The sequence below is a fragment of the Scyliorhinus canicula genome, unplaced genomic scaffold, assembly GCF_902713615.1.
Source record: "Scyliorhinus canicula unplaced genomic scaffold, sScyCan1.1, whole genome shotgun sequence".
NCBI classification, from domain to species: Eukaryota; Metazoa; Chordata; class Chondrichthyes; order Carcharhiniformes; family Scyliorhinidae; genus Scyliorhinus; species Scyliorhinus canicula.
The window spans coordinates 175,904-192,007 of record NW_024055478.1 but is presented as its reverse complement, the minus strand read 5'-3'; the positions used below and the strand labels follow the sequence as shown (position 1 = coordinate 192,007).

Here is a 16,104-nt window from a genome sequence, read left to right as displayed (position 1 = left end):
TGCAGCGTCGACGGCGGGATTCATTCACATTGGGTTTGCTTTGAGAAGCTGAGCTCAAGCTGCGTGGAACCAATACGTTCCCGAGAAGTTTGTCTGTGGGTGGGCATTCACATTTCTATTGACTAATTCTGGTGGACTCAGACAGCTCTTTGTCCCTTTCATTTTATCAGTTCAATAACTTCAGACTGTGAACTCTCACTTCCCCCTTCACCACATGTTTTTTCCATCAACTTATCATCCCTTCCATTGATATGTTTTACCCTCAGCATTGCCCCCCTCCCCCCAGCCCATACCATCCTACTTCAGCAATCAGATCCCTGTTTGTAATTGTTCTCTGACACACTGCTTACCTTTGTTCTGCCATTAACACATTCTGACCGCTTGATGCGCCATCAGCACCTTTCATAGCTTGATTAGCCTCATTTACATTCCCTTTTTCTTTCTGCCCGAGACATTTTCGTCATTTCCCACCTATTGCTAGCCCTCTATTGAGGCCCAATACAGCACTCCACCACCCCCACCCCCCACCCACAATCGTCTGAATCTCCAATTCCAGTTCTCCAGCTTTGACAAAGAGTCCACTTGACTGGAAACGACAGCTGCCATTTCGCTCCCCAGAGGCTGTCAGACCTGCTGAGATTATCCAGTATTTTCTGTCCTTTTGTTTCCGTTTGAAGCATCCGCAGTAAGTTGCATTTGTCACACATTTAGACATGTTTGAGATGGTGATTAAATATGTTCATTTGTAAATCGCTGAAACTCTGTTGTGGATGAACTAGCTGCTAATATCCGAGGTGTGCCAAGATATGAAAATTCTTCACCTCTTGCCTGCCGAAAATTCAGTGCTTGGGCCTTAATGTTCAATTCAGTTTCGTGGCTCGTGTGAGACGAAATTTCATAGTCCTGGAACACACGAGATTCCGGCAACATTCAGGAAACAGAATTATTTTGTGCCCAATAATTGTGCAAACTTTTCTCACACGAAATGCTAAATGTTCGATGTTTCTACCCGGTTTCGAACCGGGGACCTTTCGCGTGTGAGGCGAATGTGATAACCACTACACTACAGAAACCGCTGGCAAATAATGGACGTGCGGAATGTACAACCTCACTGTGTTGCTGCAGATTCTGATGGTCTGTTTGAGAGGCCAGGTCCCTTGTTGCAAGCGACAGCTGTTTCTTAAATTAACAGATGTCTCAACATATAAAGCCGTGAGATGTACAAAGTATATCGAAATTAACATAAGTTATATTTTGCTGAATGTCGGTCTCAAATTTGTGCTCTTTGGTCTCGAGGTCTGGTTCTCGTTTAAGGATTTTCAAGCAATGCCAATGGGAGTGGTCGTGCGTTTAAATCCAGGACAGGCTCTTTACTCCAGGTCAGGGATTACGAATTGTTTGCGATGCTGACGGCAGGGTTGATTTACATTGGCCCACTCTGAAAAAGATTTCTCAGGACTCGGAATGTTTACGTCGTTTCTCTCCCCACAGATGATGCTAGAGAGAGAGAGAGAGAGACAGTGTCTGAGCTGGAGTGCGTTTGGATAAAATTGATGCTCCAGATCTGTGTTAACCACCACAGGGACGTGACCCATCTAATCCACAGAGCAAAAGTGGACAATTGAACTGACTGGGGAGCTGGATCTTAACGCTGACCTCCCGGACCTCGGCGTCGTGAAATGTTCCAAAGAAGCTCAACAGCCACTCGAGGAACAGCAGCGCATCTTTCCACTGGGCTCAATACAGCTTTCACACTCAGTGTGTGTTCAGTAGTTTCACACTGTAAATGCTGCACCCATTTTGTGTGTCCTTCCATCGCAGATTTGGGTTTCAATCTTGTTTCCACTTGTTCTTTGTGTCCGGGCGGTAGTTGTTGATCAATATGCCATCGATAGCTCCTCCAGACATATCTTTTTTTTCTTTGTTTCTTCCATTGCGCTAACAGAGAGCTGGCACAGACACGGCGGCCGGAATGGCCTCATACTGTGGTGTCATTATTCTCTGATTTGATGCTAACCTAACTCTGTGGCCAGGGACCCAAGGCCTCTTCTCATTTAATCTCTCCTGACTTGCCCCCCATTAGAGCCCTTTCCTGTTGTTCTGTTTCCTCCCTCCGGTAATTCACTTGGTTAAGACGTACCACATTTCTAACCTGTCCCGGTTTTAATGAAAGGTGATGGTGAAAGACGAACTTTGTTGTCCTGTCGACAAATGCCGCCTGACTACCTGAGATGGTGCAGTACTTTTTGCGTTTTCCGCAGATGTTAGATTGATTTTCGATGGCAATGACAGTATGCTTTGACTCTTTTTGCGGGGCTCGTTGGTCTAGGTGTATGATTCTCGCTTTGGGTGTGTCGCTGTCGGAATTTGCGAGAGGTCCCGGGTTCAAATCCCGGTCGAGCCCTTCGATGAGGTTTTCCCGTTGGTCAAACCGCATGTTTTCTTCATTTATTTGCAGCGTCGACGGCGGGATTCATTCACATTGGGTTTGCTTTGAGAAGCTGAGCTCAAGCTGCGTGGAACCAATACGTTCCCGAGAAGTTTGTCTGTGGGTGGGCATTCACATTTCTATTGACTAATTCTGGTGGACTCAGACAGCTCTTTGTCCCTTTCATTTTATCAGTTCAATAACTTCAGACTGTGAACTCTCACTTCCCCCTTCACCACATGTTTTTTCCATCAACTTATCATCCCTTCCATTGATATGTTTTACCCTCAGCATTGCCCCCCTCCCCCCAGCCCATACCATCCTACTTCAGCAATCAGATCCCTGTTTGTAATTGTTCTCTGACACACTGCTTACCTTTGTTCTGCCATTAACACATTCTGACCGCTTGATGCGCCATCAGCACCTTTCATAGCTTGATTAGCCTCATTTACATTCCATTTTTCTTTCTGCCCGAGACATTTTCGTCATTTCCCACCTATTGCTAGCCCTCTATTGAGGCCCAATACAGCACTCCACCACCCCCACCCCCCACCCACAATCGTCTGAATCTCCAATTCCAGTTCTCCAGCTTTGACAAAGAGTCCACTTGACTGGAAACGACAGCTGCCATTTCGCTCCCCAGAGGCTGTCAGACCTGCTGAGATTATCCAGTATTTTCTGTTTTTGTTTCCGTTTGAAGCATCCGCAGTAAGTTGCATTTGTCACACATTTAGACATGTTTGAGATGGTGATTAAATATGTTCATTTGTAAATCGCTGAAACTCTGTTGTGGATGAACTAGCTGCTAATATCCGAGGTGTGCCAAGATATGAAAATTCTTCACCTCTTGCCTGCCGAAAATTCAGTGCTTGGGCCTTAATGTTCAATTCAGTTTCGTGGCTCGTGTGAGACGAAATTTCATAGTCCTGGAACACACGAGATTCCGGCAACATTCAGGAAACAGAATTATTTTGTGCCCAATAATTGTGCAAACTTTTCTCACACGAAATGCTAAATGTTCGATGTTTCTACCCGGTTTCGAACCGGGGACCTTCCGCGTGTGAGGCGAATGTGATAACCACTACACTACAGAAACCGCTGGCAAATAATGGACGTGCGGAATGTACAACCTCACTGTGTTGCTGCAGATTCTGATGGTCTGTTTGAGAGGCCAGGTCCCTTGTTGCAAGCGACAGCTGTTTCTTAAATTAACAGATGTCTCAACATATAAAGCCGTGAGATGTACAAAGTATATCGAAATTAACATAAGTTATATTTTGCTGAATGTCGGTCTCAAATTTGTGCTCTTTGGTCTCGAGGTCTGGTTCTCGTTTAAGGATTTTCAAGCAATGCCAATGGGAGTGGTCGTGCGTTTAAATCCAGGACAGGCTCTTTACTCCAGGTCAGGGATTACGAATTGTTTGCGATGCTGACGGCAGGGTTGATTTACATTGGCCCACTCTGAAAAAGATTTCTCAGGACTCGGAATGTTTACGTCGTTTCTCTCCCCACAGATGATGCTAGAGAGAGAGAGAGAGACAGTGTCTGAGCTGGAGTGCGTTTGGATAAAATTGATGCTCCAGATCTGTGTTAACCACCACAGGGACGTGACCCATCTAATCCACAGAGCAAAAGTGGACAATTGAACTGACTGGGGAGCTGGATCTTAACGCTGACCTCCCGGGCCTCGGCGTCGTGAAATGTTCCAAAGAAGCTCAACAGCCACTCGAGGAACAGCAGCGCATCTTTCCACTGGGCTCAATACAGCTTTCACACTCAGTGTGTGTTCAGTAGTTTCACACTGTAAATGCTGCACCCATTTTGTGTGTCCTTCCATCGCAGATTTGGGTTTCAATCTTGTTTCCACTTGTTCTTTGTGTCCGGGCGGTAGTTGTTGATCAATATGCCATCGATAGCTCCTCCAGACATATCTTTTTTTTCTTTGTTTCTTCCATTGCGCTAACAGAGAGCTGGCACAGACACGGCGGCCGGAATGGCCTCATACTGTGGTGTCATTATTCTCTGATTTGATGCTAACCTAACTCTGTGGCCAGGGACCCAAGGCCTCTTCTCATTTAATCTCTCCTGACTTGCCCCCCATTAGAGCCCTTTCCTGTTGTTCTGTTTCCTCCCTCCGGTAATTCACTTGGTTAAGACGTACCACATTTCTAACCTGTCCCGGTTTTAATGAAAGGTGATGGTGAAAGACGAACTTTGTTGTCCTGTCGACAAATGCCGCCTGACTACCTGAGATGGTGCAGTACTTTTTGCGTTTTCCGCAGATGTTAGATTGATTTTCGATGGCAATGACAGTATGCTTTGACTCTTTTTGCGGGGCTCGTTGGTCTAGGTGTATGATTCTCGCTTTGGGTGTGTCGCTGTCGGAATTTGCGAGAGGTCCCGGGTTCAAATCCCGGACGAGCCCTTCGATGAGGTTTTCCCGTTGGTCAAACCGCATGTTTTCTTCATTTCTTTGCAGCGTCGACGGCGGGATTCATTCACATTGGGTTTGCTTTGAGAAGCTGAGCTCAAGCTGCGTGGAACCAATACGTTCCCGAGAAGTTTGTCTGTGGGTGGGCATTCACATTTCTATTGACTAATTCTGGTGGACTCAGACAGCTCTTTGTCCCTTTCATTTTATCAGTTCAATAACTTCAGACTGTGAACTCTCACTTCCCCCTTCACCACATGTTTTTTCCATCAATTTATCATCCCTTCCATTGATATGTTTTACCCTCAGCATTGCCCCCCTCCCCCCAGCCCATACCATCCTACTTCAGCAATCAGATCCCTGTTTGTAATTGTTCTCTGACACACTGCTTACCTTTGTTCTGCCATTAACACATTCTGACCGCTTGATGCGCCATCAGCACCTTTCATAGCTTGATTAGCCACATTTACATTCCCTTTTTCTTTCTGCCCGAGACATTTTCGTCATTTCCCACCTATTGCTAGCCCTCTATTGAGGCCCAATACAGCACTCCACCACCCCCACCCCCCACCCACAATCGTCTGAATCTCCAATTCCAGTTCTCCAGCTTTGACAAAGAGTCCACTTGACTGGAAACGACAGCTGCCATTTCGCTCCCCAGAGGCTGTCAGACCTGCTGAGATTATCCAGTATTTTCTGTTTTTGTTTCCGTTTGAAGCATCCGCAGTAAGTTGCATTTGTCACACATTTAGACATGTTTGAGATGGTGATTAAATATGTTCATTTGTAAATCGCTGAAACTCTGTTGTGGATGAACTAGCTGCTAATATCCGAGGTGTGCCAAGATATGAAAATTCTTCACCTCTTGCCTGCCGAAAATTCAGTGCTTGGGCCTTAATGTTCAATTCAGTTTCGTGGCTCGTGTGAGACGAAATTTCATAGTCCTGGAACACACGAGATTCCGGCAACATTCAGGAAACAGAATTATTTTGTGCCCAATAATTGTGCAAACTTTTCTCACACGAAATGCTAAATGTTCGATGTTTCTGCCCGGTTTCGAACCGGGGACCTTTCCCGTGTGAGGCGAATGTGATAACCACTACACTACAGAAACCGCTGGCAAATAATGGACGTGCGGAATGTACAACCTCACTGTGTTGCTGCAGATTCTGATGGTCTGTTTGAGAGGCCAGGTCCCTTGTTGCAAGCGACAGCTGTTTCTTAAATTAACAGATGTCTCAACATATAAAGCCGTGAGATGTACAAAGTATATCGAAATTAACATAAGTTATATTTTGCTGAATGTCGGTCTCAAATTTGTGCTCTTTGGTCTCGAGGTCTGGTTCTCGTTTAAGGATTTTCAAGCAATGCCAATGGGAGTGGTCGTGCGTTTAAATCCAGGACAGGCTCTTTACTCCAGGTCAGGGATTACGAATTGTTTGCGATGCTGACGGCAGGGTTGATTTACATTGGCCCACTCTGAAAAAGATTTCTCAGGACTCGGAATGTTTACGTCGTTTCTCTCCCCACAGATGATGCTAGAGAGAGAGAGAGAGAGACAGTGTCTGAGCTGGAGTGCGTTTGGATCAAATTGATGCTCCAGATCTGTGTTAACCACCACAGGGACGTGACCCATCTAATCCACAGAGCAAAAGTGGACAATTGAACTGACTGGGGAGCTGGATCTTAACGCTGACCTCCCGGACCTCGGCGTCGTGAAATGTTCCAAAGAAGCTCAACAGCCACTCGAGGAACAGCAGCGCATCTTTCCACTGGGCTCAATACAGCTTTCACACTCAGTGTGTGTTCAGTAGTTTCACACTGTAAATGCTGCACCCATTTTGTGTGTCCTTCCATCGCAGATTTGGGTTTCAATCTTGTTTCCACTTGTTCTTTGTGTCCGGGCGGTAGTTGTTGATCAATATGCCATCGATAGCTCCTCCAGACATATCTATTTTTTCTTTGTTTCTTCCATTGCGCTAACAGAGAGCTGGCACAGACACGGCGGCCGGAATGGCCTCATACTGTGGTGTCATTATTCTCTGATTTGATGCTAACCTAACTCTGTGGCCAGGGACCCAAGGCCTCTTCTCATTTAATCTCTCCTGACTTGCCCCCCATTAGAGCCCTTTCCTGTTGTTCTGTTTCCTCCCTCCGGTAATTCACTTGGTTAAGACGTACCACATTTCTAACCTGTCCCGGTTTTAATGAAAGGTGATGGTGAAAGACGAACTTTGTTGTCCTGTCGACAAATGCCGCCTGACTACCTGAGATGTTGCAGTACTTTTTGCGTTTTCCGCAGATGTTAGATTGATTTTCGATGGCAATGACAGTATGCTTTGACTCTTTTTGCGGGGCTCGTTGGTCTAGGGGTATGATTCTCGCTTTGGGTGTGTCGCTGTCGGAATTTGCGAGAGGTCCCGGGTTCAAATCCCGGACGAGCCCTTCGATGAGGTTTTCCCGTTGGTCAAACCGCATGTTTTCTTCATTTCTTTGCAGCGTCGACGGCGGGATTTATTCACATTGGGTTTGCTTTGAGAAGCTGAGCTCAAGCTGCGTGGAACCAATACTTTCCCGAGAAGTTTGTCTATGGGTGGGCATTCACATTTCTATTGACTAATTCTGGTGGACTCAGACAGCTCTTTGTCCCTTTCATTTTATCAGTTCAATAACTTCAGACTGTGAACTCTCACTTCCCCCTTCACCACATGTTTTTTCCATCAACTTATCATCCCTTCCATTGATATGTTTTACCCTCAGCATTGCCCCCTCCCCCCAGCCCATACCATCCTACTTCAGCAATCTGATCCCTGTTTGTAATTGTTCTCTGACGCACTGCTTACCTTTGTTCTGCCATTAACACATTCTGACCGCTTGATGCGCCATCAGCACCTTTCATAGCCTTGATTCGCCTCATTTACATTCCCTTTTTCTTTCTGCCCGAGACATTTTCGTCATTTCCCACCTATTGCTAGCCCTCTATCGAGACCCAATACAGCACTCCACCACCCCCACCCCCCAGCCACAATCGTCTGAATCTCCAATTCCAGTTCTCCAGCTTTGACAAAGAGTCCACTTGACTGGAAACGACAGCTGCCATTTCGCTCCCCAGAGGCTGTCAGACCTGCTGAGATTATCCAGTATTTTCTGTTTTTGTTTCCGTTTGAAGCATCCGCAGTAAGTTGCATTTGTCACACATTTAGACATGTTTGAGATGGTGATTAAATATGTTCATTTGTAAATCGCTGAAACTCTGTTGTGGATGAACTAGCTGCTAATATCCGAGGTGTGCCAAGATATGAAAATTCTTCACCTCTTGCCTGCCGAAAATTCAGTGCTTGGGCCTTAATGTTCAATTCAGTTTCGTGGCTCGTGTGAGACGAAATTTCATAGTCCTGGAACACACGAGATTCCGGCAACATTCAGGAAACAGAATTATTTTGTGCCCAATAATTGTGCAAACTTTTCTCACACGAAATGTTAAATGTTCGATGTTTCTGCCCTGTTTCGAACCGGGGACCTTTCGCGTTTGAGGCGAATGTGATAACCACTACACTACAGAAACCGCTGGCAAACAATGGACGTGCGGAATGTACAACCTCACTGTGTTGCTGCAGATTCTGATGGTCTGTTTGAGAGGCCAGGTCCCTTGTTGCAAGCCACAGCTGTTTCTTAAATTAACAGATGTCTCAACATATAAAGCCGTGAGATGTACAAAGTATATCGAAATTAACATAAGTTATATTTTGCTGAATGTCGGTCTCAAATTTGTGCTCTTTGGTCTCGAGGTCTGGTTCTCGTTTAAGGATTTTCAATAAGAAGTCTTACAACACCAGGTTAAAGTCCAAAGGGTTGTTTCAAACACGAGCTTTCGGAGCACGGCTCCTTCTTCACCTGAAGAAGGAGCCGTGCTCCGAAAGCTCGTGTTTGAAACAAACCTGTTGGACTTTAACCTGGTGTTGTAAGACTTCTTACTGTGCTCACCCCAGTCCAACGCCGGCATCTCCACGTCAAGGATTTTCAAGCAATGCCTATGGGAGTGGTCGTGGGTTTAAATCCAGGACAAGCCCTTTACTCCAGGTCAGAGATTATGAATTCTTTGCGATGCTGACGGCGGGGTTGATTTACATTGGCCCACTCTGAAAAAGATTTCTCAGGACTCGGGATGTTTCCGACGTTTCTCTCCCCACAGATGATGCTCGAGGGAGACAGTGTCTGAGCTGGAGTGCGTTTGGATAAAATTGATGCTCCTGATGTGCGTTAACTTGACAGGGACTTGACCCATCTAATCCACAGAGCCAAAGTGAAGAATTGAACTGACTGGAGAACTGGAGCTTAACGCTGACCTCCCGGACCTCGGCGTCGTGAAATGTTCCAAAGAAGCTCAACAGACACTCGAGGAACAGCAGCGCATCTTTCCACTGGGCTCAATACAGCTTTCACACTCACTGTTACATTTCTAACAGTTTCACACTGTAAATACTGCACCCATTTTGTGTGCCCTTACATCGCAGATTTGGGTTTTAATCTTGTTCCCACTTGTTCTTTGTGTCCGGGCGGTAGCTGTGGATCAATCTGCCATCGATAGCTCCTGACGCACATTTTTGTTTCTTCCATTGCGCTAACAGAGAGCTAGCACACACACGGCGGCAGGAATGGCCTCATATTGTGGTGTCATTACTCTCTGATTTGATGCTAACCTCGCTCCGTGGCCAGGGAAGGCAACGCCTTTTCTCATTTAATTTCTCCTGACTTGCCCCTATCAGAGCCCTTTCCTGTTGTTCTGTTTCCTCCCTCCGTGAGTTCAGTTGGTTAAGACGTACTACATTTCTAACCGGTCCCGGTTGTAATGAAAGGTGATGGTGAAAGACGAACTTTGTTGTCCTGTCGACAAATGCCGCCTGACTCCCTGAGTTGTTGCAGTAATTTCGGCGTTCTCCGCAAATGTTAGATCGACTTTCGTTGTCAATGACAGTATGATTCGGTTGCTTTCGAGGGTTCGTTGGTCTAGGGCTATGATTGTCGCTTCGGGTGTCTCGGTGTCGAAATTTACGAGAGGCTTCGGGTTCAAATCCCCGACGAGCCCTTTTCTGTTGGTCACGCAGCATGTTTACTTCATTTCTTTGCGGCTCAGACGGCGGGATTCATTCACATTGGGGTTGCTTTGAGAAGCTGAGTTCACAGTGCAGGGAATTAACGCGTTGCCGGGAAAATCGAAACATTTTCGATCAACTTGGCGATGAGTGGACATTCACTTATCTCTATTCACAAACTCTGGTGGATTCAGGCATCTCTCGGTCTGCTTAATTTTATTCTGCACACTTCACACGTGTTTTTTTCTATCAATTTATTTTCATTCGTTCCATTGGTATATTTTACCCTCACAATTGCCCCGCTCCCCTCCCCCCAGCCTATACCATCCTACTCGATCAATCTGATCCCTGTTGCCAATTGTTCCCTAATATACACTGCTTACCTTTGATCCCATTCTGACGTCTGAATGCGCCACTATCAGCACCTTTCTCGGCCTTGATTAGCCTCATTTACATTCCCTTTTTCATTCTGTCCGAATGTGATAATCACTACACTACAGCAGTCAGCGGACGTGTGAAATGTGCAACCTCACTGTGTTGCTGCAGATTCTAATTGTCTGGTTGAGAGGCCAGGTCACTTATTACAAGACAACAGCTGTTCCTTTAAAAAAAAAGTAAGAAAACTGACAACACCAGGTTAAAGTCCAACATGTTTGTTTCAGCACTAGCTTTCAGAGCACTGGTCCTTCCTCAGGTGAATCTCAGGTGAATTTGAAAAACAGATGTCTCAACATAAAAAAACATGAGATGTAGAAATTATATCGAAGTTAACATAAGTTATATTTTGCTGATGCTCGATCTTACAATTGGGCTTCTTGGTCCGGAGGTATGGTTCACGCTTGGTGCCCAACTGTCAATTGTTTCGCCAATCTTTTCCCAGTAACTGAAGCGTTCACTCATCTGAATTTTCGCTTTAATACCAGAACATATTCAAAAACTGATTGATTTCTGTCGGACTCTAATCCAGGCAGCATGTATTCTCCATGTTGGTGACTGGTGAATGGTGAGTCGATGTTCTAATGTTCACCGTGTGCTATCTTCACTCTCAGATATTGAATACATTTTGTGTTTAGTTTCAGGAAGAAATGGTGAATACTCAGTGGCCCAGGATCGATCTGAGTTAACGGGTTCTGGAAGGACAGAGCATTGAGCTGGACTGTAGATATTCCACAGCTGTTTTTGAAACTCTTTTCTGGTACATTCAGTATCCCGGAAGACCTCCTAGGAATGTAATGAGAATCTATAGTTAGGGCAGTTCAGATAAATCTCCAGATTTTCCCAGCCAGGTTTTCGGCTGCTTTGCTCAAAGAAAACCAAACGGTACCTTTAAATATCGCCGGAGCTGCTGCAGAGGTATAGCGGGTCCCGTACAAACACTCACACTGGGAGTTCCAGTCATTTCTCGGCAGAGGGCGCTCTCACATTGATAGACAGACACAATTACGCAGCTTGTGGTGGTCACAGTGGTCACAGTAGTCATAGTAATCACAGTCGTCACAGTGGTCACAGTGTCATTACCAAACCATCAAAAACAAACACAACACTCACTAAAAACAAGCGAGCAGAAACTGAATAATAATATTCGTTAGTTTATAACTTGCATTTCTACTAAAATGAATTTCACAACTTAATTTCCGGTTCGTTAACTCACATTTAGTCTTTTTATGATCTTTCCATTGCTGTCTGAATTATTGTGTGAACGTTTCTCCATCTCCGTTCCGCTCTTCTAGATCACTTTGAGCAAAGCCGGGTCACAGGGTCTATATGACGGGATTATTTTCATAGATTTCACAGAAGTTACAGTGCAGAAGGAGGCCATTCGGCCTATCGAATCTGCACTGGCTCTTGGATAGTGCACCCTACCCTAGGTCCACAACTCCAACCTGTCGCCACAACCCAGTAACCCCACCCAACACTAATGTTGGACACTAGGGGCAATTTAGCATGGCCAATCCACCTGCACATCTTTGGACTGTGGGAGGAAACCGGAGTACCAGGAGGAAACCCAGGCAAACACGGGGAGAATGTGCAGACTCCCAACAGACAGTGGCCCAAGTCGGGAATTGAACCTGGGAGCCTGAAGCTGTGAAGCAATTGTGCTAACCATAATGATACCCTGTTGCTCCGTGTACGATCTTCACTCCCAGATAGTGAATACGTTTTGTGTTTTGTTCCAGGAACAAATGGTGAAGATTCAGTGCCCCAGGATCGATCTGAGTTAACGGGTTCTGGAACGACAGAGCATTAACCTGGACTGTAGATACTCGACAGTTGTTTTTGATACTCTGTTCTGGTACAATCAGTATCCCGGAAGACCTCCGAGGAATTTTATTGGTTGACAGACAGTTTGTAGGAAATGAGCAAATTTCACAAGGCAGTGATTGTATAATTTATAACAAACCCCAAGAACAGAGTTCCCCCCTAATAGTTATTCTCCTTTCCAGTGTCTGTTTAATGTTTTCTGACACAGCTGTGTTTCCGTCCTACAATAGATATAGATATAAAACAGTACAGCACAGAACATGCCCTTCGGCCCTCGATGTTGTGCCGAGCAATGATCACCCTACTTAAACCCACGTATCCACCCTATACCCGTAACCCAACAACCCCCCCTTAACCTTACTTTTTAGGACACTACGGGCAATTTAGCATGGCCAATCCACCTAACCCCGCACATCTTTGGACTGTGGGAGGAAATCGGAGCATCCGGAGGAAACCCACGCACACACGGGGAGGACGTGCAGACTCCGCACAGACAGCGACCCAGCCGGGAATCGAACCTGGGACCCTGGAGCTGTGAAGCATTTATGCTAACCACCATGCTACCGTGCTGCCAATAACCAGACCAGCAAACCCATTCCGACTCCCGTCTGGATCTATGCAGCGATTCTTCTTCGAAGGCACTGACTGTATCCCAGCTCGGATTGTTCCCATTCACTGACAGACAGTTCGCTACCTACAGGTGTTAAACCACCTTTGGAGACGCAAGAAAGTGAAGTAAGAAAAACCTGCGAAAGACAGCCGATTCTTAATGGTGCGGAATAGAAGTTGATGCTTCGAATTTCAATTTTTACAGATCGACAGCGGTCAGCCAGTGTCTGGATTGTTTTGGGCTGGTGCAGGTGGGCTTTTCGGGAGGTAATTGTGGAACAAACACATTTCATCGCATTTGAAATCATGGTTTCAATCGGAATTGTAAACACATAATTATTTCCTGTTTGAACATGTATTTCTGATCTGAGTGACGGAAATTCTGTTTCTCGGGTACTGTCCTCAGATGTTAAGACAGAAGAAGTTGCTCTTTTTAGTTTAACCTTTGATGCTGCCTTCTTGAACGGCTGCAGTCTATGTGCTGTCAGGGAGGGAGTTCTAGGATTTCACCTCTGCTGCGTTACTCATGTCAGCAGATGAGCAGTGAGGCTAAAATAACAAAACAGCAACAGCACCACTCAGGGAGCTAAACTCTCTCTATATCTGGGTGGAGAAAGTGGCTCTGAAGAGTTGATCAGAAGTAGGACTCACAGACTGAGTATACCATGAACAAAAGTCCCACTCCCTTTGAACTGTGTCTTCGAGCACCATTCTGTTGACCTTTCGACAGAAACTCGAGCAGATTCAGCCACATCGACCAGTGGCGATGTCAGCCGCTCAAACCCACACCGGGAGGAAGCCACCTTAACTTCGAATCAAGCTGTCAGCCACCTGTTTCCAACACGGTAGTAAAAATACACTGCCGAATCCAATCCGACCGTCACATCCATCATCAAACCAGTCTCCAGGTTACCCGTCCTTTCTGTTTATGATCAGCTGTTAATTCTCTGAAACTCAGGGCTGGCTGTTCAGATCAGCTCCGGCAAAGATGTTTCTGACCCTTCAACCAGTCCCACTGACGTCACTCAGTTTACAGACCTACGTCACTAAATATGCAGGGAAACGTCACACGTGTCCTCATTCTGACGTCACAGTGACGCTGGTCTGCCGCGTGCGCATTCTCCTACCCACACTCCACCAATGCTGAAGCTCCTTCACAGCTTCACTTTGTGATCACACGTCCCAGAGACCCGTCTCGGGCGGGCACGGTGCAGTTGGTGTTGGACTCAGTTTGATATACAACAGCGCTGCCTCTGCAGCATTGTCTCTCGTCCTGAAAACTACTGAGAGCTACTTAACACAGATCGATAGGATCCAACATGAAGCTGAGATTCACTTTAGTGATTATCTCCCTGAATGGCTTACTCTTCTCTCCGTGTGAGTGTGATCACTATATCTGGCAGGAATATGTCACACATCAGATATGTCATGTTATAGGGACATACAGTTTCCTTTATTGTATATCTTGTTATGTCATGTTGTAGTTGATTGTGCTATATCATATTCTCGCCGTCTGTGTGATATTAAATTATTCATGTTATTTTACATCTCAGATGCCGCTGGCAGTGACGAGGTATCACAGTCTCCAGAGTCAACGGTGGTTACCGAGGGAGATGTTGCATCCTTGGCCTGTTCCACCACAGTAGCAGGAATGATCCTACAATGGTACAGACAATACCCGGATGGAACCGTGCAGCACCTGGCGAGCGGTACCAGCGATCAGGACAGGATTACATCTCGATTCATTTCAGCAGACAAACACAGCTCTCTGAATGTTAGTGACGTTCGAGTGACAGACACCGCCACCTATCTCTGTGCAGTTGAGGCACAATGAACTGAAAACCATTCAGCGCCGTACAAAAACCTGCCGGGTGATTCTGACAGTTTCCGCAGATTCCGCAGTTATCCGAGAGGCCTGTTCATGATTTTGGTTTGCTATTTCATATCAGAAAAGAAGGGCCAGAATCCATTTAAATTCATTTTATTTATTTAGAAGTCACAACCAGAGAGCACGGGTTCCATGGTGCTTGAAGATAATAATCATTGTACCGTTCGGTGAGTCAATATTCAGAGGCCGTTGTCTATTTCTTGTGTCAAATCAAATTCCAGACCGAGACATATTCCACGTTTTGTTACAGGGATGAATGACGCACAGTCTCCCAGGATCCGTCCGAGTTGAAGGCTCTAGAAAGACAGTTCAGTTATAATCACTCCATATCCAAGAGCTTTCTCTGCCTATGTAGGCCGGTCAATATGACGGGATAACTGCGAGATATTTACTGAGGAGGTATCGGCTGAGACATTGAGCTACGTCACAAGATTTCTCACATCGGTTGATTTGAACAAGGATAAAGACAACAGTGCAAATGTTTGATTAACAAACCTGCCAATGTTTGTTCCCCGTGGGCCTGAGATGGAATTAACCTGGCTGATCAAGGCGCTAAAGAAGACTACACAAATACTCGCAGAGGAGGTTTTTGCGGGTTCTTGGTTTTTATCTGATGCTGTGTTTCACTGCACAGGAAAAGACCACCACACTTAGGCCGCTTATTTAATGAGCAACAGGCAGATATTGTCTTCAGATTCCATCATTTTACAATTTTTACAGCCTTACTACTTCATTAATAATCCAGTTTGGACACTGTGCTCGTTTCTGTCCATATCAGTGGATGTTTCTTATTACCGGGGTTATATATTTGCAATCTATCCCTTCAAACACAGCTACTGTCACCGGAAACTGGATCTGCAAGTAGTTCGCCTGTGAAAGAAGAGGATCTAAAGAGCAGGAGGTTAAACGGGATCAAGGTATTATCCTCTATCTAACTGTATGAGTCTGTGTAAATTCCCATCAATCTGTTAAACTGTCTTGATGAGCAAAATCCAGTACTCAATGTGCAAGATCCCCGCCAGTATTATTAGAAACATGTCTGCCTGGATCTCTCAGTGAATGGGTATGGAATGACTCAGAGATTGAGAGGAGAGAGGGAACCCGAGCTCTGTTCAGCTCAATGTCCCACCCAGACACAGCAAGGGAGCCAGGCCCACGGTGACATCACTGATGGCTTTGGTCTCATGTGACTTTCTAACTATCATGTTGGGCTTTGCGCCCTCTGCTGGTGGATTATGTTCAATCGGTTCAGAATGGGGGTTACTTATTGGATTGGATTGGATTGGATTTGTTTATTGTCACGTGTACCGAGGTACAGTGAAAAGTATTTTTCTGCAAGCAGCTCAACAGATCATTCAGTACATGGGAAGAAAAGGGAATTGAACAGAATTCA

The 16,104-nt window shown here is 45.6% G+C and overlaps 5 non-coding genes across 5 annotated transcripts; 1 reads left to right on the top strand and 4 right to left on the bottom strand.

Annotated features, from left to right (window-relative positions):
- Positions 1–1,000: 1,000 nt before the first annotated feature.
- trnav-cac lies at positions 1,001–1,073 on the bottom strand. The gene has a single exon. It is a non-coding gene; the product is annotated as a tRNA-Val (tRNA).
- Positions 1,074–3,451: 2,378 nt separating this feature from the next.
- Positions 3,452–3,524, bottom strand: trnav-cac. The gene has a single exon. It is a non-coding gene; the product is annotated as a tRNA-Val (tRNA).
- Positions 3,525–5,900: 2,376 nt separating this feature from the next.
- On the bottom strand, positions 5,901–5,973 carry trnav-cac. Its single transcript has one exon. It is a non-coding gene; the product is annotated as a tRNA-Val (tRNA).
- Positions 5,974–7,214: 1,241 nt separating this feature from the next.
- Positions 7,215–7,304, top strand: trnap-ugg. The gene is given in 2 exon segments: positions 7,215–7,250; positions 7,269–7,304. It is a non-coding gene; the product is annotated as a tRNA-Pro (tRNA).
- A 1,047-nt stretch (positions 7,305–8,351) lies between these two features.
- On the bottom strand, positions 8,352–8,424 carry trnal-caa. Its single transcript has one exon. It is a non-coding gene; the product is annotated as a tRNA-Leu (tRNA).
- Positions 8,425–16,104: the final 7,680 nt, after the last annotated feature.